Genomic DNA, 5,619 nt, shown 5'->3' with positions numbered 1-5,619 from the left:
GGGTCCTTTGAAGTTATACGGACCATAAAATTTTTATAGGGACCGTATAAATGGTCGTATAATTCACCTTTTCTCCGATCTTGTTCTCGCCGCTTCGTTTGATCTCCAATCCTTATGGAACCTTCTTAACACTTGTTTAGCACTTCGTTAACATCCTAAGGTGCATTATAACTTTTCCTCAAGACATTATTAAGTCAACATTAGTTTGATACTTTGCAAAACCCTTCCAAAACACGACTTATACCTTATATTCCTCATCAAACTTTCTTCTCTTGCCTCAAATGTCTTTGGAATCTTAATTAGAACTGTTAAGTAGCCTTTCTTACTTGTAAAGACATCATATACTTCTCACCCTGCACTAGTCTATTTACTGTTCAATGACATGAAATTTTCCGAGGTGTAACACCTAGGATGAACTATTGCAGATGCAAAGTCTTCCTCCATATCTGACTCATCACTAAAAAAGTTCTCGATTGGAAGTGTAAATACGCCATGATCACCTGGTTTACAAGGTAGCAAATAAGGTGTGTTAGAATACGACAAAGACTTTAAGAAGAGTAAACACTATTTAGTAATTTCAAAACCGTATTCCCCTGCAACGGCGCCAAAATGTAATACGCTCAAAATACATTAGTTAATAGCATAAAGATGACGCTCTCAAATATAGTAACCCAACTAGGTTGGGGTCGAATCCCACAGGGAATATGGTGTGAAAAGCTTACTAAACGAGTATTACATTAATCTTACGGTCCTGGTGTATTCCAGAAAAAGGGTTTTATAAGAGTTTTGATTTGTGGACTAATTTAGAGTGACTAGTAATTGAGTTGTAAATATATGGGTAAAAAGAACAAAGGTTGTGTCCCCGTCAGAATAAGTGTATGATCATGGTTCTCGATCTTGATTTACTCTTAATGGATCATTGTATGAATGCACTTAACCTCTATGTGAATCTAGACTATTTCCCAATAAGAAAAGATTATTTCTTTCTATGCTTTTCCCAGAGATAAGAAAGTATGCATGAAGAACGGTTAATTATGCCAAGTAAATTCTTCTTATTCCTAAGTGAATTTATTAAACAAAGTTTAAAGCTTTGAGTTCTTGTTATATTCTTACCCAACCCTAAATACTTTCCCAAGTTAAATAAAGTTTATGGCTTTAATCAATGTTTGCAACCATTAATTATGAATGAAGAACAAAGAATAAATAAACCCTAGCAATCCATTATGCATATATCAATCCCAATTCCCAATCACAAAACACCCATCCTAGGGTACACAACGTTAGTAATTGATTTAGCTACTCATAGACAAAGAAGAATAATAAGAATTTATAGAAATCATGAGGCTTACAACTGAATTGAATTGAAGAAATTAATAATCTTGTCCAAAAGCCTTGCACAAAACCTTAGTAACCAAAATTGTGAAATTGAGTCTCTAAACTAAAAATTGGTATTGAAGTGATACTGTTCTCAAAACCCCTATTGGCTATTTATAAGGCACAAATCCAATCTTCTCAAGACTGCAAAATTCAATACTTCATCAGAAAAAGTACTTCCCGTACATTGAATGTACGGGCTCTGTTCTCTTTTCGCGTCTCATTATGTACGGGCATGAAGTACGACCCGTACATTAATGTACAGAGCGTAACTTCAGCCAGTACTTCAGCTTCCAACTTCACTTCTCTCTGTTAACTTCTGCTGATGTACGTGAATGAGGTACGGGACGTACATTAAGGTACGGCCCGTACTTTGTATCTCGTACTTCACCTTCATCAAATCGAGCCTTTCTGGTACTTTCCAACAAGGTACGGGGAATAGGTACGAGATGTATATTGATGTACGGCCCACTGCTTCAACCTGTCTTCAGCTTCTGAAAAACATCATCTTTCCTGCCTTACAGTTCCACTTTCCTGAAACACTACACAAACACATCAAAACGAACAAAACTTGCTTAAAAACCAAGTAAAACTTATAGTAAATAGCATCAAATGTGCTATAATTTCACGGCACATCAATGGGCGCAGACCATCGTAAGTTCTCAGCCAGATTAGTTATGTATCATCAAAGGCCTATTTCATTTCTAGATTTTAAATAAAACTTTTTTTTTGTTAAATAAGTTAAACTTTGTTGATCTTTATGTTGTTGCTTTGCTGCAAGGCGACATTTTCATTGTTTCCTAGATATTGAAAGTCGTCAAAATCATTGTCATCATGCTTGAAATAAACTAGAAAGGGTTAAATTTGTTAGACTGTCAATTTCTTGGACCTCTAAAATAATGAAGGTGAGTAAGTCATTGTGATATAGTAAAGATGGAGCCTTTATATCTGCCAATATAAAAAAATAGGAATTCACAGTTATGTTGCGGTTCAGACAGTGTTCTATTCTGTGTATATATCATGCTACTTGATTCACTGCTACATCTGTCACTCTGTGTGAGTTTGCCTTATTCATTTTTTGGCAGGGAGCACTAATTATTGTAAAGAACCTTTTCCTAATATGCAGCTCAGCATCGTATATATAATCATTGAAATTATCTCTTACATAGCTTCTCTCCTCCAACTCTGACATGTGAATTGTCAATACGGTATCTTATACTTGTTCTATATTCTCTCCATACATGCAAGTTTAAAGCTTCGGCACCACAATGTTGTTGTGCAAGTTTTGATTGGGTTAGAACGTGACTTCCACGTTCTTATTGGTTTCATGCAATCAAAAACTTGATATTTTCATGGTTACAATGGATTTGCTCTGTCTTTAGCTTAAAGATGTCTGGTGAAATATGATAGGTAGATTGCTCCACCTGGCTTGTATTTATTTTTGCCTTTTTGCAGTTAGAAGTGTGTCACAGAAAATATTCCTGCTAATATAGAAGCAATTGTTTCTGACAAGCAGCGAGAACTAATTGAAGCGGCCTTTGAGGTTTATGATGAGCTTGCCGCAAAGATTTCTGAATTTAGCTTCCGTTTGGTAAGCCACATGCATATGGCGCTTGCTTTTTCTGTAATTCTTTCGACTCTTATAGAATTTGTACCAATTTTGTTTGTTGCCTTTTTAGAGTTTGGTCTATGTCCCATGTGCTTTTCATAGCTTCTCATCATGTATTGACTAATTTGACTTAGAATTTGTTTTTCCCATTTTGTCAAAAAGTGCTATAATTTCAAATCTGATTAAGATTAACCGCTTGTTACATCAGGTAAATGAATGTGGAGAGATATCTTGTAGAATCAGTGAGAAATAATATTTGTACATGGTGAAAGTGATCAAAAGATAAGTTCCTATCCTATCATCCTAAATGATTTTTTTTTAAGACATGGAGTTGTTGTGGAAAGGTCTTGTCAAGGAGATCCAATTGGAGGAAGCATATGATATGCAGAAGTAGAAAAGGCTGCAGATGCTTTATCTTTAATTTGGCTATGAGTCTCTTTTATTTATCTTTAATACTCCTAATTATTTACAAGTTGTGCATTTGCATGCGTATTCTTTTTGGTAGCTAAATATACATTGATGTAAAGAAAGGCAGCTTTTTTAATGTCAAATGAAAGCCTGATTGATAAATCCAATAAGATTATTAAGGATTATACTGACCGAGGAACACTTTCGAGGTAACCATTAGACAAATGAAACAAGGAAACATTTTAGTAGTAACTCGGAATTAACTGAAATATTGTCTATTTGAGTTTACAGTTGATTTTTTGTGCACCTTTTTTCCCTTTTGTGATGGAAATTTGGTGATTCTATGTTTTTTTTGGAAAATAATTTCTTCTTAGATTTTGTATGGACATGTTAGAAGTTATATCTTACTTACACAAATATAGTTAACCATGTCAATTATGATACATAGTAGAAACTGAAGAAGGATATCCTGGCAATTAGTTTTCATGTCTTATAATATGCACATGCATGTTCGCTTTTGAAACAGATGTCTTATCTATCTTAGCAGATAGAGTGCATCACTGGCCATTATTTATAATATGTAAACAAATAGCTTCAAATAAAGTTCTTACCCTTTTTGGATCAACATAAAATGCAGTTCTGCAGATACATTGCCTATTTACAGGTATTACAAGACGAACATGAATTACCATATGTGGGCTTACCGTTACAGGTATTATGTTAGTTTAAGAGGGAAAAAAAAAGTTGATCCTGTCCTAGGAAAGGGGAGTTCCCTATCTAAAGAGCATGTTGCAAGTAGGAAGTTGAATTATTACAATGTATTGAAAAGCATCAAATCTCATTTTTTCGAAAAATTGAAACACGTGGTACCTACAATTATGAGATTAACCCAATTTTGAATTTTGGAGATTGCTTCTCTATTTTAGCAGCTAAAAGCTAGAATGCATCACAAACTTTCAATGAAATTATTCTTATGACATAGGACTTGGCCTTGATCATGTAGCTGACAACTTTGTTAAAGATGAAGAGAACTGAGGAATTTCAGGTGGTGAAAGAAAAAGGGTGTCAATAGGAGTTTACATGATCCACGATCCCCCTATATTACTCTAAGATGAGACAACTTCAGGACTAGACAGCAGTTTAGCACTTGGAAGTGATTGAATTGCTCTCATCCACAACAAAAACAAAACTGAGAACCACAATTTTGTCAATCCATCTGCTTAGCTATAGAATTCTTCAATATATTTCTAAATTCGAGAATAAAAATTTAGGGAATTCTTTGTGATAGCAATATGTATGAACTCTAAAATTACCAAAATGTAAACTTACAAATGTTTGAGATATCTTATGTGATTGAGTAAGTGGCTAATCCATTTTCAAAGTTTACTTAGATGCTTTTGTTTGACCTTTTCTACTACATGTCAGAAAAAAAAAATGTTGGTGGATACAAAATTATGAAGTTCAAAGTTATTAGTTTAATAGCACAATAAAAAAGGAAATCAGGCATTCGTGCGTAGCACGAGCACACTCATCTAGTAACAATAGAAGCTAAGCAGTTTTGGTTAGTCATTCTCTTGTACGTTCATGTATTGCTATAAATGGTTTACAACTTCTTAAATAATTAACTATAACATATATTTTTCCGGTGAAATTGGGTTTAAATAAAAAATCAGTTATAGATTTGTTTTTATTGGGTTTAAAAACAAGTGAGACATATCCAACCCCGAGAACTCTTTTTATGAGCCGGTCTAGAGTAATTTGGATCGTTATAGAGTTTAAAAAGAAACAAGGATCATACAATAAGATTGAAACAGCTAAAATTGACAAGAAAGCGATGATTCCATGTATATTGCTTAGAAAAAATAATAGGACTACAAATGGTCAGCTCAAGAGGATCCCCCCTTGCTTTTATCCTAAGATAACTTATATAAGCCAAAGTGAGACATTTCAAACCCCATAGTACAAGTGATGTGACCTTTCTGTCATCCCAACGTGTATACTTATAGCGGCGCTTTGATTGAGGGTTGTTGACGTGACGCAGGTTGGTGAGAATGGGAACCAACGGGACAGGCTAGAAGATCATGATGGGTATTTGATATCGTGACCAGGTCCAAATGCGCTTCTAGCCCCATACAGATAGTCCACCACTTTTCGAGCACTCCATAGCATGAGCCTGGAAAGTGGAAGAGCATGTACGTTCTCAAAACTTTTTGAGAGAATTGAAACGT

General features: G+C 34.7%; 1 long non-coding RNA gene across 2 annotated transcripts; it reads left to right on the top strand.

Moving 5' to 3' along the window:
* The first annotated feature begins 79 nt into the window (after nt 1-79).
* Nucleotides 80-4,748, top strand: LOC132035148 (uncharacterized). Of its 2 annotated transcripts, none has more exons than XR_009409184.1 (3): nt 80-2,965; nt 3,192-4,103; nt 4,374-4,748. It is a non-coding gene; the product is annotated as an uncharacterized LOC132035148 (long non-coding RNA). The 2 variants fall into 2 exon arrangements; XR_009409189.1 differs by having other exon boundaries at nt 83-2,965; nt 4,029-4,103.
* Nucleotides 4,749-5,619: the final 871 nt, after the last annotated feature.

Source organism: Lycium ferocissimum, chromosome 2 (assembly GCF_029784015.1).
Source record: "Lycium ferocissimum isolate CSIRO_LF1 chromosome 2, AGI_CSIRO_Lferr_CH_V1, whole genome shotgun sequence".
Classification (NCBI taxonomy): Eukaryota; Viridiplantae; Streptophyta; class Magnoliopsida; order Solanales; family Solanaceae; genus Lycium; species Lycium ferocissimum.
This window is presented reverse-complemented; position numbering and strand designations above follow the sequence as displayed.